The sequence below is a fragment of the Schistocerca nitens genome, chromosome 5 (assembly GCF_023898315.1).
Source record: "Schistocerca nitens isolate TAMUIC-IGC-003100 chromosome 5, iqSchNite1.1, whole genome shotgun sequence".
NCBI lineage: Eukaryota > Metazoa > Arthropoda > Insecta > Orthoptera > Acrididae > Schistocerca > Schistocerca nitens.
The window spans coordinates 415177707-415190078 of record NC_064618.1 but is presented as its reverse complement, the minus strand read 5'-3'; positions in this window follow the sequence as shown (position 1 = coordinate 415190078).

Below are 12372 nucleotides of genomic sequence, written 5' to 3'. Positions count from 1 at the left end.
AACTTTCAGTGACTCTGTTTAGTAATTTTAATAAAGTTTCTTCCCTGCTCAGTGAATAAATCACAATTTTTGTTGAGCTGGTGTACGGTTAGAATATTTTACTATTGTCAGGGACAAAAGAATGGGTGGTAAGTAAAAAGGTTGACTACTTCTGGTCTAAACGAGCGCCAGGGAAACACTTTGCGTGTACATGCTATGGATGAATATGGAAATGAAAGTAAGGGCAGGTAGCAAGCTGTTGACTGCACATGCCCTCAAAGAACACCATATACAGCATCAATTTTATCGATTTTTGTTTATAAGTTTTTTTAACAGGTGTATTTTATTGTGCAGTGACAGTGCACTGCCCTTTTGCATCTTGTGTACGCGTTTCTACCACCGTCTGTATATGTGCATATCGCTATCCCATGACATTTGTCACCTCAGTAGATGTTCTAAGAAAAGAAGAGAAAAGAAGAAATCATCCGAATGGGACGGAAACCTGCAGATTTGATGTGGATATACAGACAAACAAATGATAAAATTTCAGAAAAAATGGATGATGTATTCAGCACAAACAGCTTCCCGACCTCACCCCGGGTTATCGCTCCTGATTGTCAGGCCGTATGACCGGCGACAATCAGGACAGTATTTCACGGCTTGTCGGGGCGTCTCCAGGCACGTCTTCGGCCTGGAATCGTATTGACTGCAGTGGAATTGTCTTCAGTGGTGAGCTCTGCTTCGAATTGAGCCCCTATGACCAGTGAGCATGTGTCTGGAGATGGAACAAAAGCGGTGGTACCTGACTCTCGCCCGCCACACAGCCCGACATCCAGGACTGATGGTCTGGGAGGGGGGGCTTTTCTTTTTATAACAGGACCCCTTTGGTTGTCATCCGTGGCTCTCTGATGGCACAGAGGTACGTCGACGATATTTTACGCCCCAGTTTCTAGCCTTTCGTTTGAAGCCATTCTGGGCTTACATTTCAGCATTCAAACGTCTGGCCGCTTCTTATCTTCGTGCTTCCTAAAACCTACCATGGCCCGCAAGGTCGCCAGATCTCTGCCCAGTTGAGAACGCTTGGAGCAGGGCCCTCCAACCAGCTCAGGGTTTTGGCTATATGAGGCACCAGTTGGACAGAGCTTGTACGATATCCCTCAGGAGGACATCCAGCGTCTCTGTCAATCTGTGCCAACCCGAATAACTGCTTGCGTTAAGGCCAAAGATGTACTGACTTCCCCATTTTGTGAAACTCATTCTCTTGAATAAATCATCTATTTTTTCTGAAATTTACCTTTTTTTCCTTTTTTCCGTAGGTCAGTATCTTTATTTTGTTGCAAGCAACACGGTGAAATAAACGAAAATGTAAATAAGACTAATATAAGCCGATCACCACCTTAGGAACGAATACTGAACCCCATTTAAGTATTACACTTTAACATATTGAGTGGTGCATGGCAACTCACGTCACAAAGCTGAAACTATCTGGCAGCCTGCACCCGTTACTTGTCTATTGACTTGTGGACTGTCTGTAAATGCGTGCGGTCTGTCGTTTCTCTAATTATTTAATTCTACGTACGAATTAAACATCGTTGATGTTACCGAAAAACCCGCGGAAGCGATGATGGACAACTATCTTTGTGTTATCAGGCTGTGGCTAAGCCATGTCTCTGCAATATCCTTTCTTCCAGGAGTGTTAGTTCTGCAAGGTCCACACGAGAGCTTCTGTGAAGTTTGGAAAGTAGGAGACGAGGTATTGGTGTAAGTAAAGCTGTGAGGACGGGGCGTTCAAATGGTTCAAATGGCTCTGAGCACTATGGGACTCAACTGCTGTGGGCATAAGTCCCCTAGAACTTAGAACTACTTAAACCTAACTAACCTAAGGACAGTACACAACACCCAGCCATCACGAGGCAGAAAAAATCCCTGACCCCGCCGGGAATCGAACCCGGGAACCCGGGCGTGGGAAGCGAGAACGCTACCGCACGACCACGAGATGCGGGCAGGACGGGGCGTGAGTCGTGCTTGGGCAGCTCAGTTGGTAGAGCACTTGCCTGCGAAAGGCAAAGGTCCCGAGTTTCGGTCCGGTACATTGTTTTAATCTTCCAGGAAGTTTCATCTTTGTGTTATGTCCATCATTGGTATTCACATGTACTCAGTTCCACCTGCAGATATGTGAAAGGCCTTCTGATAGTTCGACTAGGAGAAGCTATGGTGTGGAGTATCAATTTGCGTTCCGCAGAAATCTAGAATCACGCATTACGACTTACCTTAGAAGACGGACGGAAAGAGATAAACCTTCATTTACAGTATTTTTAAATTTAGAAATGATTTCCCCTTCATTTACAGTATTTTTAAATTTAGAAATGATTTCCAGCAACGCTGAGTGAAATACATTCTTAGAATTTCTGAAGTTATTAATCATAAATGGAGTGGCAAGTCATCTGGAACCTGTACAGAAATCAGATAGTGGTAATTAATTGAAGAAATTGAAAGGGGGCTGTTCATTCTGTACTTTAGAGCAAGCAATAAAGTTAACGAAGGCGAAATTTTCAAATTAATTGTAGTAAAAGAGAAGAAACAGAAATTTGGATCCTCTAAGATAAGACAAAGTGGTTGGTACAAGATCAGTCGAGACGTAAGAAAAAGGTTTTGGAAAGATGAAAATCAGCAAAAGTAAAACAAGTCTTTTCCGAAGTTATTTGTCTAGTGCGTAACATTATAAGGAAATAAAAATTACGCGATAAATAGTAGAGAGAAGAGGAGAGCATAGAAGCTTGGGGAATGTAGTGGAACAGAAGACTTCAGATGACTATGTAGACAGATCGTATAATTGATGAACAGGTACATAATCAAACTGCACAGAAAACAAATTTATAGCACAACTTTATTAAAAGAAGCGACATGTTCATAGCATTAATACTGAGGCGGTAAGAAGCAGATAATTAAATAATCGAGAGAAATGTGGAGAGGGAGGGCGAGTGTAAAAATCACAGGGTGAGAACAAGACTTGACCACACCAAGCAGGTTCAAATGAAAACAGGTTGCAGTAGTTATGCAATGATGAATAGGCTTACACAGAACAGCCTAGCGTAAACAGGTGTATCAAACCAGTCTTTTGACTAACGACCCCAGAAATAACAACTACCGCCACTACAAGGAAATCAAGGTTGACAAAACAGAAATCTTGCAAGGAATATATGGTGCTCTCTTGCGACACACTAGATGCAGATGTGTCATAGTTCTGGTACCTTTACAAAGCTCTATAAATGTCCTAAAAATGATGACATTTTTCGTCAGTGAGCATACTAATTAGAGGCTCCACAAGTCCACTGTCACACATTTCATAGGTGTGCGCACTATAGCTATTAAAGAGCTAAGCCATAACCTGACTTGGATTGACATGATTCGTTTTACCATTACTACACTGTCACAAGGCAGCATTTCGAGGAGACAATGAGCGACACATTGATCAGGGAACATACGCCACCAGTCTAGTATTGTACGCTGAAATTTAGCGACCTCAGTAGAGGGCTCGGCTGCTTATCATGAGGTGTGTGTTATAAGCAAACATATAAGGCTGATACCACGTAGTGAGGAAATACGTTCTTTAGAGATAAACGTCCGCCGACGCTTCCCGGCGATGCTACGCATCCTTTAACATTTGCCCGTCTTGAGACGACGAGATTTCACCTAATTAGCAGGGTCTGCTAACCAGTTGTACTGCGTGTGCAATGCTAATTACGCTAGTAAAGTGACAGAGTGAGTCTCAACAATAAAGCCTTAGTACTAGCATCCAAGCGAATTAGTGACTTCAATTCTGTTGACTTATCCCGTTTCAGATGGAGCAGTTTACTGGATTATAGGCAACACACAATGCATACGGACCTTGCAGATTACCTCCGCCCTGCCGCCTCTCAGACGATAACAAACACACACTAAGACAAAAGAAAAAAAATTAGGACGCACCACGAAGAAATTATTCGAATGGGACGGAAATCGGTAGATTTCATGTGCAAGTACAGACAAACAAATGACTACAAGTTCAGAATAATTGGATGATTTATTAAAAGGAAAGAGCTTTGAAAATCGAGCAAGTCAGTAACGCGTTTGTACTCGTTTGGCCCTTATGCAAACAGTTATTGGCTTCGGCGCTGATTCATGGTTGTTTGTTCCCGAGTCTACGGAAAAGTGCCACATTGCATACCTAATCAGTCCACCTAATTTTCAATATTCTTCTTCAGCACCACATCTCAAATGCTTCGAGCCGGCCTGGGTGGCCGAGCGGTTCTAGGCGCTACAGTCTGGAACCACGCGACCGCTACAGTCGCAGGTTCGAATCCTGCCTCGGGCATGGATGTGAGTGATGTCCTTAGGTTAGTTACGTTTAAGTAGTTCTAAGTTCTAGGGGACTGATCACCTCAGAAGTTAAGTCCCATAGTGTTCAGAGCCATTTGAACCAAATTCTTCGATTCTTTTCTGTTCCGGTTTTCTCACAGTCCGTATTTCACTACCGTAGAGTGCTGTGCCCCAAACGTACATACTCAGATATTTATTTCTCATATTAAGGCTTATTTTTCATGTTAATAGATTTCTCCTTGTCAAGAATGCCCGTTTTACCAGTGATAGTCTGCTTTTCATGTTCTTCTTGCTCCATGTTCCATGGGTTATTTTGCTGCCTAGGTAAGAAAATACGTTAATTTCATCTATCTCGTAATCGCCAGTTCTGGTGTTCAGTTTCGTGCTGTTCTCATTTCTGCTACTTCTCGTGAATTTCACCTTCCTTCGACTTATTCTCAAACCATATTTTACACGCATTAGGCTGTTCATTCCGTTCAGCAGGTTCTTTAATTCTTCTTCACATTCACTATTAATAACAGAGTCATCAACGAATCTTATCATTGATATCCTTTCACCTTGAATTTTAATTGCAGGTTTGAATCTTTCTTTTATTTCCATCATTGCTTCTTCAATTTACAGAGTGAACAGCAGGGGCGAAAGAATGCATCCTTGTCTTAAACTCTTTTTAATCCGAGCACTTCGACTTTGTCTTTTACTGTTCGCTCTTAGATCTTGTACGTATTGTTACTTGTCTTCCCCTATACCTTACTGCTATTTTTCTCAGAATTTCGAACATTTTGCACTACACTATCGAACGCTTTGTCCAGGTCAACAAGTCCTCTGAACGTTTCTTGATTTTTCTTCAGTCTTGCTTCCATCATCGACCGAAACGTCAGAATTGTCTCTCTGGTGCCTTTGCCTTTCCTAAAGCCAAAATGATCGTCTTCTAACACATCGTCAATTTTATTGTCCGTTGTTCTGTATACTATTCTTGTGAACAACTTGGATGCAAGAGCTGCTAGGTTGATTGTGTGATAACTCTCGCACTTATCAGCTGTTGGAGTCTTCGGAATTGTGTGGATGGTGTTTTACCGAAAGAGACGGTATATCGATATGCTCATTCATTCTAATCACTAACGTGTACAGTCGTTTTGTTGCCACTTCCCCTCCAAAGATTTTACAAATTCTGATGAAATGTTATCCATCCCTTCTGCCTTATTCAATCTTAAGTCTTCCAACGCTCGTTTAAATTCTGATTCTAATACTGGATCCCCTGTCTTCTATATCGACTCCTGTTTCTTCTTCTACCACGTCATCAGACAAGTCTTCCCCTTCATAGTCGCATTCAATGTACTCTTTTCTCCTATCCGCTCTCTTATCAACAGTCAACACTGGAATTCCTGTTGTACTCTTAATGATACTATCCTTGTTTTTAAATTTCTCGGATGGTTGCCCTAATTAGTCCTTTAAACCTCAGCCTACTCTTTATCACTACTAAATTATGATCTGAGTCTGTATCTGTTCCTGGGCATGCCTTGCGGTCCACTATCTAATTTCGGAATCTCTGCCTGATGTTATCTAACTTATCTCTTCCCGTAACGTCCGGCTGTTTCCAAGCATACCTCGTTCTCTTTTGATTCTTGAACAGAGCATCTGATAATAGCAGCTGAATTTTGTTGCAGAACTAAGTTAATCTCTCTCCTCTCTCATTCTTAGTATCAAGCCAAATTCTCCTACAACCTTTTCTGCTACACCTTACCCTAAAACCACAGTCCTGTTCTCCATGACTATTAGATTTCACCTCCCTTTACGTACCAAATTACCCGCTCAGTATCATTGTATACTTTCCCCAACTCTTCATCTTCGGCTTCCGACGTCGGCGTGTATATGAGATCGTTGTCGGTGCTGGTTTGCTGTCGATTTCAATAACAGCTCTCTCACAGAACTGTTCACAGTAACTCACCTTCTGCCCTTCTTTCCTTTCCATAACGAATCCTACTGCCGTTATACCATTCTTTGCTGCTTTTAATATTACTCAATACTCATCTGACCAGAAATCCTTCTCATCTTACTCTTTAACTTCAGTTCAAATGGTTCAAATGGCTCTGAGCACTATGGGACTCAACTGCTGTGGTCATCAGTCCCCTAGAACTTAGAACTACTTAAACCTAACTAACCTAAGGACATCACACACATCCATGCCCGAGGCAGGATTCGAACCTGCGACCGTAGCAGTCGCACGGTTCCGGACTGCGCGCCTAGAACCGCGAGACCACCGCGGCCGGCTTAACTTCAGTGATTCCCATTATATGTGTATTATTTTTTCCCGTTTCTCATCTTGTAGCTTCCCTACCACGCTCAAATTTTTTATATTACAGGCTCTGGCTCATGGAACGTTATCCTTTCGTTGGTTAGCCAGTCTTTTTCTCATGGTAGTCTCCTTCTTGGCAGTCCCCTCACGGAGGTCCTAATGGAGAGATCATCGTGACACTATTTCAGTAGTAGGCTGCGTGTCCTGTGGATACATATTATGTGTATTTAATGCAGTGATACTCTTTTCCTTCTGTATCCTAATTCCGTTGATCATTTCTGATTCATCCACCTTAAGGCAGTTTCTCACACCAAGGGCTAGAGGGTGATCTGAACATCCGTCCGCTCCTCCGCTCTCTTTGACAAAGCAGTTGGCTGAATGACGGTGATATTTTCTGCCAGCAGTCTTCGGCTGCCATTGGTGATAGTTCTAATTCGGAATTTAATTGGCCACGCGATTCTTACCCGGGACCTAGCACATTTTGTTTACCAATCAAAATCGCCCCCCATGAACCATGGACCTTGCCGTTGGTGGGGAGGCTTGCGTGCCTCAGCGATACAGATGGCCGTACCGTAGGTGCAACCACAACGGAAGGGTATCTGTTGAGAGGCCAGACAAACTTGTGGTTCCTGAAGAGGGGCAGCAGCCTTTTCAGTAGTTGCAGGGGCAACAGTCTGGATGATTGACTGATCTGGCCTTGTAACATTAACCAAAACGGCCTTGCTGTGCTGGTACTGCGAACGGCTGAAAGCAAGGGGAAACTACAGAAGTAATTTTTCCCGAGGACATGCAGCTTTACTGTATGATTAAATGATGATGGCGTCCTCTTGGGTAAAATATTCCGGAGGTAAAATAGTCCCCCATTCGGATCTCCGGGCGGGGACTACTCAAGAGGACGTCGTTATCAGGAGAAAGAAAACTGGCATTCTACGGATCGGAGCGTGGAATGTCAGATCCCTTAATCGGGCAGGTAGGTTAGAAAATTTAAAAAGGGAAATGGATAGGTTAAAGTTAGATATAGTGGGAATTAGTGAAGTTCGGTGGCAGGAGGAACAAGACTTTTGGTCAGGTGATTACAGGGTTATAAATACAAAATCAAATAGGGGTAATGCAGGAGTAGGTTTAATAATGAATAAAAAAATAGGAGTGCGGGTTAGCTACTACAAACAGCATAGTGAACGCATTATTGTGGCCAAGATAGACACAAAGCCCATGCCTACTACAGTAGTACAAGTCTATATGCCAACTAGCTCTGCAGATGACGACGAAATTGATGAAATTTATGATGAGATAAAAGAAATTATTCAGGTAGTGAAGGGAGACGAAAATTTAATAGTCATGGGTGACTGGAATTCGTCAGTAGGAAAAGGGAGAGAAGGAAACATAGTAGGTGAATATGGATTGGGGGGAAGAAATGAAAGAGGAAGCCGCCTTGTAGAATTTTGCACAGAGCATAACTTAATCATAGCTAACACTTGGTTCAAGAATCATAAAAGAAGGTTGTATACCTGGAAGAATCCTGGAGATACTAATAGGTATCAGATAGATTATATAATGGTAAGACAGAGATTTAGGAACCAGGTTTTAAATTGTAAGACATTTCCAGGGGCAAATGTGGATTCTGACCACAATCTATTGGTTATGAACTGCAGATTGAAACTGAAGAAACTGCAAAAAGGTGGGAATCTGCTAGTCATGATGTTCTGCCTACTATGGCTTCAGTTCAGTGTACAGTGTAGACCGAGAGAATGAATTTAAGGAGATGGGACCTGGATAAACTGAAATAACCGGAGGTTGCAGAGAGTTTCAGGGAGAGCATAAGGGAACAATTGACAGGAATGGGGGAAAGAAATACAGTAGAAGAAGAATGGGTAGCTCTGAGGGATGAAGTAGTGAAGGCAGCAGAGGATCAAGTAGGTAAAAAGACGAGGGCTAATAGAAATCCTTGGGTAACAGAAGAAATATTGAATTTAATTGATGAAAGGAGAAAATATAAAAATGAAGTAAATGAAGCAGGCAAAAAGAAATACAAACGTCTCAAAAATGAGATCGACAGGAAGTGCAAAATGGCTAAGCAGGCATGGCTAGAGGACAAATGTAAGGATGTTGAGGCCTGTCTCACTAGGGGTAAGATAGATACTGCCTACAGGAAAATTAAAGAGACCTTTGGAGAGAAGAGAACCACTTGTATGAATATCAAGAGCTCAGATGGCAACCCAGTTCTAAGCAAAGAAGGGAAGGCAGAAATGTGGAAGGCGTATATAGGGGGTTTATACAAGGGCGATGTACTTGAGGACAATATTATGGAAATGGAAGAGGATGTAGATGAAGATGAAATGGGAGATACGATACTGCGTGAAGAGTTTGACCGAGCACTGAAAGACCTGAGTCGAAACAAGGCCCTGGGAGTAGACAACATTCCATTAGAACTACTGATGGCCTTGGGAGAGCCAGTCATGACAAAACTCTACCATCTGGTGAGCCAGATCTATGAGACAGGCGAAATACACACAGACTTCAAGAAGAATATAATTCCAATCCCAAAGAAAGCAGGTGTTGACAGATGTGAAAATTACCGAACTATCACTTTAATAAGTCACAGCTGCAAAATACTAACGCGAATTCTTTACAGACGAATGGAAAAACTGGTAGAAGCGGACCTCGGGGAAGATCAGTTTGGATTCCGTAGAAATGTTGGAACACGTGAGGCAATACTAACCTTACGACTTATCTTAGAAGAAAGATTAAGAAAAGGCAAACCTACGTTTCTAGCATTTGTAGACTTAGAGAAAGCTTTTGATAACGTTAACTGGAATACTCTCTTTCAAATTCTGAAGGTGGCAGGGGTAAAATACAGGGAGCGAAAGGCTATTTACAATTTGTACAGAAACCAGATGGCAGTTATAAGAGTCGAGGGACATGAAAGGGAAGCAGTGGTTGGGAAAGGAGTGAGACAGAGTTGTAGCCTCTCCCCGATGTTATTCAATCTGTATATTGAGCAAGCAGTAAAGGAAACAAAAGAAAAATTCGGAGTAGGTATTAAAATTCATGGAGAAGAAGTAAAAACTTTGAGGTTCGCCGATGACATTGTAATTCTGTCAGAGACAGCAAAGGACATGGAAGAGCAGTTGAACGGAATGGACAGTGTCTTGAAAGGAGGATATAAGATGAACATCAACAAAAGCAAAACGAGGATAATGGAATGTAGTCAAATTAAATCGGGTGATGTTGAGGGGATTAGATTAGGAAATGAGACACTTAAAGTAGTAAAGGAGTTTTGCTATTTAGGGAGCAAAATAACTGATGATGGTCGAAGTAGAGAGGATATAAAATGTAGACTGGCAATGGCAAGGAAATCGTTTCTGAAGAAGAGAAATTTGTTAACATCGAGTATAGATTTAAGTGTCAGGAAGTCGTTTCTGAAAGTATTTGTATGGAGTGTAGGTATGTATGGAAGTGAAACATGGACGATAACCAGTTTGGACAAGAAGAGAATAGAAGCTTTCGAAATGTGGTGCTACAGAAGAAGGCTGAGGATAAGGTGGGTAGATCACGTAACTAATGAGGTGGTATTGAATAGGATTGGGGAGAAGAGAAGTTTGTGGCACAACTTGACTAGAAGAAGGGATCGGTTGGTAAGACATGTTTTGAGGCATCAGGGATCACAAATTTAGCATTGGAGGGCAGCGTAGAGGGTAAAAATCGTAGAGGGAGACCAAGAGATCAATACACTAAGCAGATTCAGAAGGATGTAGGTTGCAGTAGGTACTGGGAGATGAAGAAGCTTGCACAGGATAGAGTAGCATGGAGAGCTGCATCAAACCAGTCTCAGGACTGAAGACCACAACAACAACAACAATCAAAATCGCTAACTCTAGATCACGGGTACTCTTGCTGACTGACATCGGGACTGATCTGACTAGATAACGGGGTTTCCAGTTGTCTAGTATTAAACCGATGTGGTGACGAGCCCAGAAGAGGCGCTGTAGACGATTTCGTGCTGTTACAAAAGGCACTCGCGTCTGTTGTCTGTTGCCATAGCCTTTCAAAACCAAATTTCGCCGCACAGTCGTAAGGGATACCGTCGTCGTATGTCCCACATACATTTCTACAGTTATTTCACAAAGTATTGTTTGTCTGTTAGCAATGCTAACTTACATAAATGCTGCTGCTCCAGGTCGTTAAGTGAAGGCCGTCGGACACTGCTTTGTTTGTGGTTAAAGGTAGTGCCTCAAAGTTGTTATTCTCGATACACTCTTGACACTGGGTTACAGGAGTATTGAATTCCCTAACGATTTCCGAAATGGAATGTCCCAAGCGTCTGGCTCCCACTACCATTCCGTAATAGGGTCATGATTGTGTCGGAAACCTTTTCACATTAATCATCTGACAGAAATGACAGATCCGTCAATGCACTGCCCTGTTACACCCTGTGTATGCGATGCTACCACGATCCACGATCTCTGTACGCGCTTATCGTTTCTTATGATTTCAGTCACCCCGATGTTTCTAGAGATTATAGCCAGAAACGTTACCGTCGAAGCTGCAGCTCTTGGTGCCAGTGGTGGAGCGTGACGTTGAGCTATGGAATACGTGTTTAATGAGCTTAGAGTACAGAACATGTCGCCAACATGCGATCTGAATTGTCGATGGACTAACAGTAATGAATCGAAAACATAATCATGAGTGCCCATTGCGAGACTGAATGTTGGCTTATGGCGTTGCAGAGATAACTTTAATTTCAAGTAAGGGACCCTAATCCAGAAACGACCGAGTCGGAAGTTATACGAGTAATTCGTTCTGATAGTCCGACAGCGGACCTTCTCTTCTGCGAGCTCTTTCCATATTTTTGTAGTTCATAGTTTTGGACCAAAACAAAACAAAACTCGAGTAAACATGAGCACTACTGTGGTATACCTTAAGAGCTCTGAGGACTCGTTCATCTTTGCTACTGTAAGTTTTCTAGTAAGTTCTCATAGCTCTTAAAGTATGCATTTTAGACTGCATATTTATAAAACAGTATTTCGCGGTTTGGTCCATACTAATTCCTCCCAAAATATGGGAAGCAAAGAGCTTGCAGCAGAAGAGGTCCACTGTCGTAGGTAACAGAACGACCTTCGCTTGTACATTTCGACTTGAACGTTTCCGATCCAGGATCTCTTACCTCAAATTGACACATTTATTCTTCTCCATCATCACTGAAGATCGACATCAACACTAAATCACATTGTATAAGAGTATCAGAGACGTACTGAGATTCATTCCAACGATGACGAGGGCCGAAAAAGAGGAAATCCACTGAGATAAACGGCTCTGACGGAGGATAGATTATTATGGCCTTACGACTAGGAAGGAACATCTCGGGAACGACGGAGCTGACCAGTTATTCGCCTGTTACTCTCATGGGCGACAAGTTACGCATCATCACAGAACGTGGAGGTTGGAGGCTTGTCTGCTCCGTAAAGCAGGTAGCGGGCAACCTGTGACACAACTGGCGTCAGAACAGAATGTTCTGATAACCCATCGTGGATATGATGCTGGTGCAGTCTGAAGTGTTGCGGAGCAAACCGTTCAGTTACGATTCTGAACATAGGTTCCACAACATTTGATCCACGTGTTGTCATGCAGACGCAACGACATCATCAGTTCGAATTGCAACGGTCAAGGGGGTCATCGAGATTGAACCGTGGATCAATGGAAACACGTCGCCTGTCATATGAATCTCGTTTCTTGTCACACTG